Source organism: Equus asinus, chromosome 19 (genome assembly GCF_041296235.1).
Source record: "Equus asinus isolate D_3611 breed Donkey chromosome 19, EquAss-T2T_v2, whole genome shotgun sequence".
Taxonomy (NCBI): domain Eukaryota; kingdom Metazoa; phylum Chordata; class Mammalia; order Perissodactyla; family Equidae; genus Equus; species Equus asinus.
The window spans coordinates 6922727-6938355 of NC_091808.1; the positions used below are offsets into that span (position 1 = coordinate 6922727).

Consider the following 15629-nt stretch of genomic DNA (forward strand, 5'->3'; position numbering starts at 1 on the left):
TGCGCCGGTCACCTGGGGTCCTGTTGCATCACATGTCCTGATTTGGTAGGGCTGGGGGGTGTCCTGAGAGTCTGCTTTTCTAGTAAGTTCCTGGAGATGCCATGCTGCTGCTCCCTGAATGCAAGTTTCAAAGCTGTTCATTCCTCAAGAGCTGCCAAACCTCAGCTTTGCATCACGCTAGGGCCCCAGAGATCTTGTGCCTGAGCTGAATTACCCTGGTCCCTCTAGGGCAGTGGCTCTCGAGTGGGGGCAATTTTTTCCTCCAGGGGATAATGGCAATGTCTGAGACATCTTTGGTTGTCGCCACTAAGGAGAAGGGTGCTACAGGCATGTAGTGGGCAGAGGCCACGGATGCTGCTCAGTATCCTACAGTGCAGGACGCCCGCATCACGGAGAGTGATCCAGCCCAGGACGTCCGCAGAGCTGAAGAGGAGACCCAGCTCTGCAGACTCCACAGCGGCCATTCCCTCTCCTTAGAACACCTACCCCCAGCGCCCGGCTCCGTTTCTCTCCCACTTCAGGTCTGTGTGTGCCCGCCCCCTTCTCTGCCCGCCCTCCTCTGCCATCCTATTTTAATTGGAACCCATCCCTCACTCTCTCTCCCCTTCTCTGCACCCTTTTCCTCCATGGCACTTATTTCCCCTGACATAATATGTATCTTCTTCAATTATCTGTTTATCGTCTGTCTCTTCCTATGTGTGTTTCCTGTTGCCACTGTAACAAATTGCTACAAGCTTTGGCTTTAGATGGCACACATTTATTCTCTTACAGTTCTGGAGGTCAGAGTCCTAAAATCAAGGTGCCAGCAGGGCTGCGTTCCCTCTGGAAGGTCTGCTGGAGGCTCTGTTCCTTGCTTTTTCTAGCTTCTGGAAGCTGCTGCCATTCCTTGACACACGGCCGCCTTGCGTTGTCAAATCCAGCAGTGTGGCATCTTCAAATCTCTCTGTCTCTGAATCTCCCATCTCTCTCTGATAAGGACCCCTGGGATGACATTGTCCCTTCCGGATAATCCAGCATCATCTCCCATCTCGAGATCCTTGACTTAATCACACTCCCCAGGTCCCTTTTGCTGTGTGGGGAGACGTATTCGCAGGTTTCATTTCTCGTGGAGCCCAGAGCCTGGAAAGGTGCTGGTGTCTAGGAATAATAATTTGTTGAATAATGAATGGCTCTTTATTTTTGGAGGAAGTAATAAGAAAACTAGAAGCCACAGAAAACACTCCCCAGTGACGTCAAGTCTCACAGCTAAGAAAAACACAGTCACAGGGGGCACAATTCAACCCATAGCAACGAGTTTCTGTGAATTGAGGTAATGTGGGTCTGAACCTCTGAGTTTAATCAGCTTTGAGGTGTGGAGGAAACCCTGAACTACGGGAAATCCACCCAGAAACGGGGGCTGTGGTGGCAGCTGCTTGTTCTTCATATTTACACCTGGCCTCGCCCTCACGTCCATCCAGCCCTCTCAGTCACAGGGAACTTCCATGTTGCCAACATCATATGATGTTTGTGGGGTTTTTTTCCCCGAGGAAGATTAGCCCTGAGCTAACTACCGGCAGTCCTCCTGTTTTTTTTTTGCTGAGGAAGCCTGGCCCTGAGCTAACATCTGTGCCCATCTTCCTCTGCTTTAAATGTGGGACACCCACCATAGCATGGTGTGCCAAGCGGTGCCATGTCCGCACCCGGGATCTGAACCAGTGAACCCCGGGCGGCCGAGAAGTGGAACATGTGAACTTAACCGCTGTGCCACTGGGCCGGCCCCTCATATGATGTTTTACAGCTGAGTTTCAAGGTAGAAATCAGTGCTGCAAAGCTATCCTGATCCACAACATATTAGTACATGTGTTTGGATGCAGAGAAATAAGCCTGCTGTCCTGGGAGTGAAGTCAAGTCTCACAGCTAAGAAAAACTGGGAGATCTACATGTTGCCATTCTTACATCGATTTTTCCTTAAAACGAGAAATATGGTGTGAGTTAATATAAATGCCAGGAGAGACAGCCTGGTGTAGCTTCAAGACAGGCGGCAGTTTTAGAATCAGGCATATGTAGATTTGAATTGTAGCTCAGGCACATAATTGCTGTGTGACCCGGAGTAAGTTTCTTAACTTCTCTGAAGTTACATCCATAGGAGATGCTCAATAAATGAATACGAGTGGCATCCCATTTCAGTCACTTATTAGCTCTGTGACCTCGGGCAAGCTACCTGACACGCTCTCAGCCCGTCTCCCTGTATTTAAATGGTGCAGAGGACCCGCCCCACCCAGGGCTGCGAGGACTGAGAATAACCCATCACGTGGCACAGACACCCCTGCAGGATCTTGAATGTGACACAGGTGACAGCTCCCAAAATCTCAGTGGGACGTTTATTCTTCAACAAGCATGGAAGGTCTGCCAACAAAAACTGCTCAAAAAATACGTGCGAACAATCCTTTGCTATTCTCTACTGAATACGCCAAAACTAAGAGGGTTAGCAGTGTTGTCGATGCAACATTGTTTCTGGAGCAAATCGAGTTAACCCTCATTGTGAACTTCTCCCTGTTCACCTCAGTAAGATACTGATGGTCTCAAGAGAAACTCTTACAGATGTGGCTTTAGAAAACCATGTGTAAAATAGTCAATATTTTGTGTCTTACATACTTAGCCAGATGAAAATGCTAAAGGTAGAGATATACATGAGTCATTTACCTTTAGCTGAGTTTACCAATTATGACAACTTTAAAAAAAAACATAAAACTTTTCAGCAATAAAAGGCCAACCCAAGAGGCTGGCCCAGTGGCTCAGTGGCTAAATTCACACATTCTGCTTCAGCAGCCTGGGGTTCACTGGTTCAGATCCCGGGTGTGGACATGGTACCGCTTATCAAGCCATACTGTGGCAGGTTTCCCACACATAAAAAATAGAGGAAGATGGGCATGGATGTCAGCTTGGGGCCAGTCTTCCTCAAAAAAAAAAAAAAGGGACAACCATAGCTAAAAAATGGGCAAAGAATTTGAATAGACATTTCTCCAGAGAAGATACACAGATGGTCAATTAACACCTGATGAGATGTTCAATGTTATTAGTCATTATTGAATTGTAAATAAAACGACAATCAGGGCCCAGCCCCACGGCCAAGTGGTTTAAATTCCACGTGCTCCGCCTCAGTGGCCTGGGTTCTCAGGTTTGGATCCCAGGCACAGACCCACTCCACTCACCAGCTATGCCATGGAGGTCTTTCAGGTACAAAAAAACTAGAGGAAGATTGGCATAGATCTTAGCTTAGGGTGAATCTTCCTCAGCAAAAAAAAAAAACAGCAACTAAAACCAACCACAACCACAGTGTGATACCATGTCGCACACCTCAGATGGCCACAATAATTTTTTTTTTTTTTTTTTTGGTGAGGAAGATTAACCTTGAGCTAACATCCACCACCAATCCTCCTCTTTTTGCTGAGGAAGATTAGCCCTGAGCTAATATCTGTGCCCATCTTCCTCTATTTTGTTTTATATGGGACACCTGCCACAGCATGGCTTGACAAGCGGTATGTATGTCCGCATCCGGGATCCGAACCTGCAAACCGCAGGTCACTGAAGTAGAGCATGTGAACTTAACTACTACACCACCAGGCTGGCCCCAAAATAATAACTATTTTTAAGTGGAAAACAACAAGGGTTGGTGACGACATAGGACATTAGAACCTTCATACATTGCTGGTGGGAATGTAAAATGGTGCAGCATCTATGGAAACAATCTGGCATTTCCCTACAAAGGTAAACATAGAATTGCCATATGACCCAGCAATTCCACGCCTAGGTACATACCCGGGAGAAATGAAACGTGTTAGCACAAAAACTTGTACACAACTGTTCATAGCAGCATTCTACATAACAGCCACAAAGCGGAAACAACCCAAATATCCATCAACTAATGAATGGATAAACAAAATGTGGTATATGTGTACAATGGGATGTTATTTGACAATGAAAAAGAATGAAGTACTGATTCACGCTACAATATAGATGAACCTTGAAACCCTTATGCTGAGCGAAAGCAGCCAGACGCAAAAGGCCACATATTGCATGATTCTATTCATACGAAATGTCCAGAATAAGCAAATCCATAAAGACAGAAAGTATATTAGTGGTTGGCAGAAGGTGGGGCCGTGAGGCATGACCACCAATGGGTATAGGGTTTCGTTTTGGGTGATGGAAATGTTCTGGGAATCAGACAGTGGAAACGGTTACACAACACTGTGAATATACTAAAACCCACTGAGTTGTCCACTTTAAAACCACGAATTTTATATGACTTACATCTCAATTTTTAAAGTTGCAAAAAAAAAAAAAAAAAAAAAGCCCAAATGGAACAACTTACCTAATAGGTGGCCGCAATCATCCTCAGGGAAACGTAGTAACACAGTTGTTTCTCTTCAGCTTGACAAAATGATAAATTGTATCTGTTTACTTGTGTGTACCCAGCAGAGAGTGCTATTCTTATGCCGCTATATTTGGGCAGCCCAGGACCACAACGTCCCAAGCATATTTAATCAAGTTATTAACGAGGGCTGTGTTTGATCTTCTGCCATCAGCCTTAATTGCCACTGTTGGGCTCCCAGATATGAAATCACATCTTTGTATCAATTCCTTTGGTAAAACTCAAGAGCAGAACAGGGCTGGGAGAAAAGAACCAGCCTGATTCTATTGGCCATGATTACTAATATTCCTGCTTTCGTTTCTCAGATCCTAGGTTTTTACACTCCCAGGAATATGTATTGATCCCAGAAAACACTGAAATGGTGTTGCTATTTATTACCTTGCAACCAGCCTTCCAGTAAACTCAGGACCTTTATGCTAACTTCAGGCTCTGGTTCAAATGGAAGTTTGAATATCCAGACATGTATATACACCTTACATGCCCATCCTCCTATAAGGGAGTTGCGTTACAATTATAAATCAATGGAAGGCCCCCTAGGCTGAAAAAAGATTCTGACCTTGGAGTTTCCGCGTTGTTCCTCCTCACTGTGCACGTAGATCTTTGTATCTCGATCCTCTGAAGATCCTATTAACCGTTGTTTGTCTGGTACCCCTTTAAGATTATGATCAACACGATTCAAGTAAGACATTCATCTACCGTTCTAGGTTTCCTCTGGAATCAACAAATTCTACAGATGAGCGCTTCTCAAGCTGTGACGTGCAGGAGACCCACCTGAGGGCTCGCTAAAATGCAAAATCTCACTTATTAGGTCCAGGTGGGGGCCAAACTTCCGCATTTCGACAGGCTACCTGATGGTGGTGACGCTGCTGGTCTGCAGACCTCACTCTGAGCAGCCAGGTACGAAGCCATGGTTTCCACACTGTAGGAGATGGAATGTAACGCACGATATGCTGCTCGTGCACTTGCGGCTGCCGGCTCCAGTACAGAGGGAAGGCATGCTTCGTGCGGGAAGAGGACCCGGGAAATGCACAGATCTGCATTAGTCCCATGAAATGAATATTGCCACCGCCCCTGCCAGCACAGGGTATCAGAAGGGGCACAGAGATACCAGCGGGTTGCTAGTGTGGCCCCAGGTATTCATGAGACACAATGTGTGGCCTGAAGCTCAGTATGGCACGTTCAACGTGAAGGTCGGTAGCCATGACCTTCCTGAGGTCAAAGAGGATCTGTATAATTTGCGGAATCTCAAGATGTTTGCCTGGTCTTAGAATAGATGCTGGCTGCATGGCAGCAGGGGATGCAACGTCTCAAGAGCAGCTGACAAGTCGTGCCTACTCCTACTGCATCCCTCCCTTCCGGTTCCTTCTATTCCCAGTGAGTCAGGGTCTCCATGCTCCCTGCATATGCGTGTGCTTCTCTTCCCTCTCCAGCCCTTGTGGATCAAGACTCATCTCCATGCAGCTGATGCTCCCCGATGTAAGTGAGTGAAAATGGGGCAGTTCTGAGGGGATGTCCCTTCTCCATGCTCTCGCTCCCCTCTGTGAGATTGAAACCAAAGATTCCAAGATAACAGGTGCAAGATGGGAACATCATCCAGGAGAGTCGTGCTGCTCAGCTGACACCAACGGCAACATGAGCCAGACTGAAACCTCCGTTGGGCTAGACCACAGAGTTTATTTGCTGACATAGCGAAGCTGGGCATCATGACATCCAGACACACTCCCTACCAACCACAAGAACTCACAACGCGTGACAAGCAGCTGGTTATCAGGAAAGCTGGTGACAGTGAGCCTGCACATTCAAAATCCCCTCCAGTTTTTAGGAGTTTGTTCTCTGGGCTCTTGTTCAATCCCCTCCTACTTCTTACTTGTCGTAACAGCTAACAGCGTACATCTGCCTGTTGGCGCTCCCGGTTCCTCCCAGGTACTCCTAATCTTTTGGCATCCAGGGCAATGCCTTTCAAAGGAGGGCATCAAGTGAACCTCAAGTTTATTTAAAGCGTAAGCTTCCTTGCAGGTGTGTATAATTATACCCCAACTCCAAACTGCAGTTCCGATGAGAGGGCGTGCCGGGTGCACGCGGGCAGCAGCTTGTCCTGGGAGGTGTACTAGCTTCCTGTGGCTGCAAGTTACTACAAACTGGGTGGCTGGAAACAACAGGAATTTCTTCTCTGACGGTTCTGGAGGCCAGAAGTCTGAAATCAAGGCGTTGTCAAGGTTGGTTCCTTCTGGAGGCTCTCGAGGAGAATCTGTTCCATGACTCCCTCCTAGCTTCTGGGGGCTGCCAGCAAGCAATCCTCAGTATTCCTGGGTTTGTTGATGCCTCACTCCTGTCTCTGCCTCTGTCTTCATCTGGCTTTCTCCTCTGTGTGTCTTCTCCCCTTTTCTTCCCTTATAAGGATGCTTGTCATTGCCTTTACAGCCCACCCTGATCAGGATGCTCTCATCTCAAGATGCTTAACTTAGTTACATCTGCAAGACCCTTTCTCCCAAAAAGGTCACATTCACAGGTTCCCATGGACGTATCTTTTAGGGGGCCGCCATTCGATCCACTACGTGAGGCAGTAAGAAGCATATTCCCGAAGGAATTGTTGAAATATTGACGGACTTCAGAGCTCCGTGAGCTGGGCAGACTCACATGGCTGGTGTCCATGCTATGTAAGTATCTCCCGTGCTAAATGACACCACGGTGTGGCCAATACAGGCGCCCACCTGTGAGTCGCTGGCAGGGCATCGCCTGTTTTGATGTGTGCTCTGCCAAGGGGACAGTACCCTGCTGAGATGACACACTTTCTTTCAGTTTCTGTTAGTCTGTGTGTTTGTTTGGGTTTATAAGACCCCAATCCAGAGCCCCAACATTGGAAGAAAAGGCAGGGAACTTATTTCCCAAGTGGAGGGAAGAGGGCAGGCTGCCCTGACCCTTGTGGGGAAGGAGGTCAGCCATGTGCCCACCTGAGACTTTGTCAAGAAGCTTTTTGCCCAAGGTAGCTAAACCCCCCCCCCCCCCGCAGGAGGCGAGTGGGGCCCGCATGCTCTATGCCCTGGAATGCCGCTCCACCCCCCTCAGTTACTCATGGAAATTAGAAGGAATGGGCTTCGTTACACCATTGTGAGTTTTTCAAATGGGATTCCACTTCAGTTACATTATGACATGGAGGCATTATGAAAAGTTACTGACAGAAGGAACACACGTGTGAAGAAGGATGCTCTGGATGGAATTTGATTCTCTTCCAATATTTGAATGTTGAACATGGACCCTCTCAGTTCACCTGCCTAATCAATAAATATCTGTCCTGTGCAGCTGTGGATTTCTGGCCATATGAGCCTCCATTAGGAGATGCCCTATCCTAGTAGAATGCTGGTAATGATTTCTCTCACTCAGTCCTAAAAGTGGTGGATTTCATGCACAGAGAAGCTGCCGGGTGTTACTTAGGGCATCTTTATCGGTCATAGAAGCACCTACTGCTGACTCAGTGGGCAGGCTGGTGGTCACGTGCCTTTGATCAGCAAGAGGGTGTAACTCACACGAAGACAGAATCTGGAGGGAGCAGGGAGAATGGAGGTGTGGGTAGGAAGGTTCTGGGATGGCTTGGGGTTGGCTCTAAGGATTGGGCCACGGAGGCAGCACCGATGCCAGAAAGCTCCAAAGCCCGGCCTGATGGAGGCAAAGAGAAGGAATCGGCGCTCTGAACCTTCGAGATCTATAGACATCAGGTCTCCTCTGGGATCAAGGATGCAGGAAAGTCTGATGTAATAATAACAACCACCACCATTTATTGGGGCCTCTATGTTCAGGAATTTGCTAAACATCTTATAGTTTTATTTCTTTTAATCTTCACAGCAGCCCTGGGAGGTGGTATCCTAGTCAGGGCTCTCTCAGTTACAAGAGACAAACTAGGTCAAGTTCAACACAGGGAGGACTGGACGTATGTTGGGGTCACTTGAAGAACTGGAGGAAGAACCACAGAAACCATGGCACCCCCAGGGGCCTGGGGACCAGAAACGAGAGCGGGTCACCATCAGCACACGCCCCATCTCTGCTCCCTCTAGACGTTGCCTTTTTTCTCTTTTACAGTGGAAAGCTCTTTTCATACAACAAAACAGCAAGTGGCTTTGGCTTCCATCATGCAGTTTCTCCAGTTGTCCATCTAGAAAAAAATTCTGGAGAATTTAGCCCTGCTTGCATCTGGGGCCCAGTCCCGGGCCAGTTCCTCTGGGCAGAGGGGTGGCCTGTCTCGACCATGTGCCCACTCAATGAAAGTTGGGCCCATTCGTGCAAGAAGGGAGGGAAGGTTCTGGAAAAAGCAAAGTAGTGGTAGGTATTGCTCTCCCCTTGGACAGATGGGGCAATGAGGCTCGGAGATGTCATGCGCCTTTCCAGGCATTTGAACCCAAGTATATTTGGCTCCACATCTTGGCTCTTAACCCCATCGTGGTGCTGCCTTGCCCAATGCCAGCTGTGGATCCCAGGCAGAGGCTCAACATGACCACGGGAGGGCCTGTTTGGGAATGAATGGATGAGAACAGGTGCTATATTCAATACATTTTGCATGGGCATTGCATTAATTTCCTAGTGCTGCTGGAACATATCACCACAGACTAATTAGCTAACAGTTCTGGGGATCGGACATCCCCAAACCAGTCCAATGGGGCTAAAATCACAGTGTCAGTAGGACTGAGTTCCTTCTGGAGGCACCAGGGGAGAAGTCATCCTCTGCCCTTTCCAACTTCTAAAGGCGCTTGCTTTCCTTGGCGCATCTCCTTCTCTGACTCTGACCCGCCTGCCTGCCTCTTATAAGGACCTTTGTGACTAAATCGAGCTCTCCTGGAAAGTCCAGAATCCTCTCCAGGATAACATGTTGCCGTGTGAGGTAACATAGCACAGGCTCTAGGGGTTAGCACGCAGACATCTTTGGGGCCATTATTCTGCCCATCGCAGGCATTGGCCAATCAGAGCAGAGGCACTCTGTGCTGCTGAGGCAGGGCCTTATGGCCCTCTGCTGTGCCAGGTGTTACAGAGATAGTTGCTAGCTCGTTGGGGGATCTGGGCAGAGGGAACAGGGAGCTTCAGGCGGTGGCTCTCGGCCAACTGACATGGAAATATTTCAACAGTAACGAGTGGCATCATGGCACTGCTGAGTCCCAGCTGAGGGTCAGCCCGGTGACATTCAGTTGAGGGGTGTCATGGAGTGCAGCAGCAGACACTGGCAGCAGGTGGGGGTGCTGTGGGGTGGGGAGCGAGCACTAGAACCTGCGGAAAGAAGGGTGGTGCTGAGTCTGGGCAAGGCTTGCGCTGCTTCACCTGGGACCAGGGAGAGGGAGCCAGGCACATCCCAGAGCTCGAGGGTTCGGGGGCTTGGCAAGGTCAGTCGTGGCTTCAGGTTAGGTCCACGCGGCCAGATCTGGCCAGTGGAGGCAGAGGGAAATGAGAGCAAGGGGCTCTGGATGGCAGAGAGGCCGCCCCAGAGAGACCCACTCTTCTGACGCTTGAGATCATCTCAAGAAGGAAGCTCCCTGGGGCAAGCGGCTTAGGTACTTAGTCAACAGAAGGGCCCGTGGGTGAGAAACAAAGAATCCAGAGAGCAATCTCTCCGTCTTACAAGAAGAGCATCCTCCAGGGCCGGCCCAGTGGCTGAGTGGTTAAGTCTGCACGCTCCACTTTGGCAGCCTGGGTTTGCCGGTTCAGTTCCTGGGTGTGAACCTATACAACGCTCATCAAGCCACATTGTGGCAGCATCCCACATAGAAGAACTAGAAGGACCTGCAACTAGGATATACAACTATGCACTGGGGCTTTGGGGAGATTAAACAAAAAGAAAAAGAGGAAGATTGGCAACAGATGTTAGCTCAGGGCCAATTTTCCTCAAAAAAATAAATAAATAAATAAATAAAAAAGGCAGAGCATCCTCCAAAAGAGAGAGACAGCCTCCCCCTCTGATGGTGTGGGATCCTCCATCGGCCTGGTTTGTCAGCCCCACCAGGATCCAGGGAACCCCATGCCTTCCCCAGGGCAGTGGAACCGGAGCTGCTGGGAAAGGCCCAGGCCTAGGGTTGTGGGGAAGAAACGGATTCTACAGAAGGCCCTGGGCTGGAAGGCTCTGACCTAAGCACGTCCATGTTCTTAGATTTCCTGGGACTCAGGCAGGGCCTGCTTCATGGGCGGGCAACCGTGTGGTTGCACAGGCTTTGTGCTCAGAAGGGCCTAGAGTGGACTGGATAGTGTCCCCTGAAAGAGACACCTCTATCCTAACCCCCAGGACCTGTGAACGTGAGCTTATCTGGCAATAGGGTTTTTGCAGACGTCATTAAGTTAAAGATCTTGTGATGAGATCATCCTCGATGTGGGGCCACCAAATCCAATGACTGGTGTGCTTGTAAGACACAGGGGAGGGGAATTTGAGATGCAGAGACACACAGAAAGAAGGGCCCTGTGAAGACCGAGGCAGAGATGGGAGCGATGCAGCCACAAGCCAAGGATCGCCAGCAGCCACCAGAAGCCAGAGAGAAGCGTGGGACGGATTCTCCCTCAGAGTCCCGGCCAGGAACCAGCCCTGCCAACGCCTTGGTCTCAGACTTCTGGCCTTGAACTGCGAGAGAATAGATTTCCGTTGTTTTAAGGCACATGGTTTGTGGTGATTTGTTACGACAGCGCTAGGAAACTAATCCAGGCCCCACACTTGGTTTAATGTCCTGCTTGACCGCTGTCTCAAAATTCTTAATGCTTCTGACCCAGGGCCCCACATTTTTACCTGGCTCTGGGTCTTGCAAATGTATAGCTGGCCCTGAGCTTGGGTTTCCACGGGAAGTAATAACGGTATACCTGCCCTCCAAACCTGCTCATCACTCTCTCTGGGTGGCAGTGAAATGGCTCTCCAGTCAACGGCGGGGGGGCCCTGTGATAACCGCCCTGGAATAGCTAACCGGAAGCCCCTTTGTGTTCTTCCAAGTGGAACTTAGGCCCATCCAGAGAAGAATGGGTTTTCGAAAGCCTCAAAGCCATCCAAGTGCGTGCCCAGGGGTCATGTGGAGGAGATCAAGGCCCTCCCGGTTTCTGATGGTTCAACCGCCTTAACCGTGGGCACAGACCATCCCGGCAGCGTGGCCGCTCTTTCTGCCTTACACCCGAGACTTGAAGCCCAGGGCTGGTGGAAGGAGCCAGAGGCACCCCTGCCCATCACTGTGTGCTGGGTTATGCAGGGTCTCATGAGTATGTGTTGTTCCTTCTAAGAAGCCCAAGGAGCATTTTCTTATGGTGTTTTTGTAGTTATTTTTTACCGAAAAGATGCAAATGATCCATTTTCTTTCTGTGAGTGACACACTAGAAGAGTCTCTGTGTGAGCCAGTTCTCGAAATGACTAATCTGTTCATTGGAATTTGGTTCCTGAGTAGGGTGGCTTTTCCTGAGTTCTCTCCAGGAAATTGCTATGACCAGTGGCCTCTCCTACTACAGAATCAACGTCACTCCCTCGCCCCACCTGAGTCACCGTGCTCACTGAGGTGAAGCTGTCCTGCCCTTCAGAGAAGCCCCAGGTCCCAGATTACCGAGGAGGCCACAGGTAGGCAGTACCCAGCCAAATTTAGGGCTACCTCGTTTCATCCATCTAATTCCCTGTGAGTGTCCAGTCACCCGCACCAAGCGAGATTCCTCCTGACACGTGAGTCTGGCAGGTTACCGAAGCTCAGAGTCTGCATAGACTCTGCACCAGGTTTCTTCCACAAGAGTGTATTCTTGTGAAATCTAAACCAAAAGGGAGAGCTGGCAGACAGGATATTTTCCTCTAGACCCGTGACTTAATTGTTAGCCATGAAGTGTTCTGGATTTAGTGAAATGATGTTCCCAGCCTGGGTCCCCATGGTGCCCACCACAATGGCTTTCTTCGTGAGATGGGGAGAGGAAGACGCACAAGACCCCAGACCGTAAGTTCTGATCCTGATGTGTGTGAGTTCAGACTGTGCCTTCTGCGGTCCTGTAGAGAAAGCATCCTCTGAAGAGTGAAGTGTTCACAAACAGATGCTCATAAGTTGGGTGTTAGAGAAGGACTCATGCCCTAGGATGAAACCAGATTGGATTAGCCCAGCAAAACTTCCAATTCTAAAATTCTATGCTTCTGTGTAGTCCTAGAGACCCATTATGTCAGACTCTCCAACTTGTGGCAAATTGGTCAATGCACAACCTTTGATTCTAATTTACATGGCAACCCTACTTACACTTGAGTTTGGAAATAAAATGAGTGTACCCTCTAATGTTGTTACCCGGGTAATTTCTGCCTTCATGTGTAGCCCAGGATTCCTCAGTCTTTAAACCATCAATTATATGTCCTGATTCCAGACTAGAATGTAATCAATACTTACTTATTCGGGCAAGTGTCTACCCGCAGCTTGCTGAGCCTAGCAAGTAAAATATTTACGACCTGACAAACCTGTTTTAACTATTCTCTCTCATTACTTTATTATAGCCAACCACCAATGGCTCAAATCTAAAGCCAATTTGTTTCGAGTACACCTTGTGGAGTCTATGTTCCAGAAAGTCTGAAGATATTTAGAATCTAGGAATCAAAAATTCACATTAAAAGATATGTATTCTCTCCCAAGTGTTCATTTTTAACTGTCTCAGGTAAGTGCCACATTTAATATGAATTCCTTCAACATCTACCTTGGGCACAGGAACCAGCTCCAGTGCTAAGGGGAGCCAGGATGACCGGTGACCATTGTTCTTTCCTTAAGGAATGCCTTCTTAGGGGAGGAGCCAAGAAAATCCCTGGCAGGGGGTGGGGTGGGGGATGGGGATGCCCAAAGTCCTCTTCATGCCCCTACATGGCCCTGACCACATCTCATGGAGATTCTCTCTGTCTGTGTCTCTCTCCCCCTCTAGCTATGGCCTCTCACGGATGGAATCTTCTTTTGTCTTTGCATCTTCCATACCTACCTCATGGCTTGGTAAAGAGTAGACATTACTTCATTTCTTTGCACTCTGATGAAGTTCAAAATCGTGCAAAGGCATCAGTGACTATGTCTCCCAAAGAGCTTCGACATCAGACCCCTGGGTCTTCCCAATCTCTGCCCTGCTCAACCGCCTCAATAGCTCCCATGTGCTCTTGGTCTTGTCTCGTTCCATGAACGATCGCGTCCATCACAGTAAGTTACAGCTTGTTGCTTCTGTGCCTGTCTCTCCTGGAGCTGCTAGAAGTCAGAGGTCGGCACTTGTCCCTCTGTTGTGCTCAGTGCCCAGAACACGCATGATCTGCAAAGTTTGCCACCAAACAGTCGTGTGGGTGGAGGAGCAAATCCATAAGGAGGAAGAACGTGGCAGGGAGAGATGAGAGGAAGCAGAACCTAACCTCCCACCAGGAGGGCTGGATGGCAGGGCCCTGAGCAGCTGTAGGCAGAGTTGGGGTTCTCCATGCTCTTGGGGAGCGCACACATCAAGAGTGGATGGTTTCCTAGAGGAGGATGCACCACTGGTTTCTCCAGCCAGGCCGCTTACCCCCTGGGAGAAGCTTGTGCAGCCGACAGCTGGGAAATAGCGCCTGACTTGAGGTCTGTGGTCTCTGGGCTGCTTTGGATGGAATAAAGAGGAGTTTTATAAAAGACGTGTAGCTCAAATGTGGAAATGTGGCTGTGAAGGCATGCTCCAGTTCAGGGTTTCCAAAACTTCCCTGATTATGAACATTCCCCAGGATGCTAGCTGAATGCAGAGATTAACAGTTCCTGGCAGTTGGTCTGGATTGGGGCCTGAGAACAGGGAACATTTTGATGTTTGTTTTTAAGGAGTTTCTCTGTGAGATCCATCCTCTGGGATCTTTGGAAGATACCACTCTGCTTCACGAGAAAGCTCTGTCCCCGTCATGATCAGTCGCTTTCCTTTCTGTATGAGAGACACCCCAGGACTATGGGTCCTCATCAAGGGAAGAGTGTCCTGGAGGACTCTGGCCAGTGCCTTGGGAACCCCACTGTTCTGCAAGTGTGGGGACCTCAGTGACTCATATCCCTCATGGCCACATCAGCCCTCACTCCTTTTCAGATAGGTGTCTTTGAAGAGTACAATAAAAGGCCAAAAGTCTAGTGTGTGTGGGGTCCCCAGTGTGGTAGCTTGGCCACGGTTGTGTCCAACATCAGACTCTCTGGAAAGCATGGATGGAAAGAAGCCCTGGTGCTGGGGGACTGCAAAGGCTGCCCGCCCCTCACAACCTGAGCCCTGCGTCCCTCCCAGGTCCTGTTTGCTCCAGCATCGCAGAGAAGACAGGCGAGCCCCTTGGGCAGAATTAAGATCATAAAGTTGAACCATTGCAGAATTGGCCTCTGATAAAACATAGCCACCCTCCCTGAAGAATCCCAGCAGATTGACACATCCATACAGATCCGTCAGCTCTGGCTGCCGTAACAAAATGCCATGGGCTGGGTGGCTTCAGCAATAGACATTTATTTCCCACAGTTCTGGAAACTGGGAAGCCCAAGATCAAGGTGCGGGCAGAGCTGGTGTTTGGTGAGGGCTCTCTGGCTGCCTTCTTGCTGCGTCTTCGCATGGTGGAGAGAGAGAGACAGAGAGAGAGCTCTGGTCTTTTCCTCTTCTTATAAGGACATTAATGCCATCATGGGGGCTCCACCCTTAGGAGCTCATTTAACTCTAATTATCTCCCAACGGCCCCACTTCCAAGTACCATCACTGCGGGGATTAGGGTTTCCACAAATTAATCTGAGGGGCACACAATTCTGTCCATAACATCATATTACTCATACCATCCACAGCTGCACGAAGGCAGCCCCTCTCGGCATGTCCACGAAGCACATCAGAGGACTCGGACTGAGTTTAGAGCCGTGGACCACAGTATTTGTTGCACATGTTTATCTGATGAGATGCCCTTCCTTCTGGTCTGCAGAGGTCTTTCCAAGTTGATGAGCCTGTGGAATTGCAATGGCTAAACATGTCACCATGCCATCTCACCAGAAGGCTCTAGAGAATCCAGTAGGAGTTAATTCAGAGTGGTAGTTTGGTGTGAGTTTCTGGCCCCGTGGAAAGGGGCCATGCCCTTGCAACAGTAGACTGTCCAGTAGAAGGTTGTGGACTTGAGTGGAGCTGCATTGAACAGGGGCAAAGACAAGGAACCTGCCTGAAACAGCACAGCATCCAGCACCCAGGTTGGAGCACCGGGTTGGGAATAAGACAGCACCTGTACAGGGACAGCCAGTGGCCCTGGGGCTGCCCACCGCCATTGGTGGAG

The 15629-nt window shown here is 49.2% G+C and overlaps 2 long non-coding RNA genes across 3 annotated transcripts; one reads left to right on the top strand and one right to left on the bottom strand.

The window, feature by feature from the left end:
- Positions 1 to 575: 575 nt before the first annotated feature.
- Positions 576 to 5104, bottom strand: LOC123278449 (uncharacterized). Its single transcript, XR_006515827.2, has 3 exons — positions 4968 to 5104; positions 4352 to 4410; positions 576 to 1137 (listed from the first exon to the last, which is right to left on the bottom strand). It is a non-coding gene; the product is annotated as an uncharacterized lncRNA (long non-coding RNA).
- Positions 5105 to 6488: 1384 nt separating this feature from the next.
- Positions 6489 to 15300, top strand: LOC106844764 (uncharacterized). 2 transcript variants are annotated; one of them, XR_011495495.1, is made up of 4 exons: positions 6489 to 6627; positions 6944 to 7068; positions 7422 to 13024; positions 13283 to 15300. It is a non-coding gene; the product is annotated as an uncharacterized lncRNA (long non-coding RNA). The 2 variants fall into 2 exon arrangements; XR_011495494.1 differs by having other exon boundaries at positions 12867 to 15300.
- Positions 15301 to 15629: the final 329 nt, after the last annotated feature.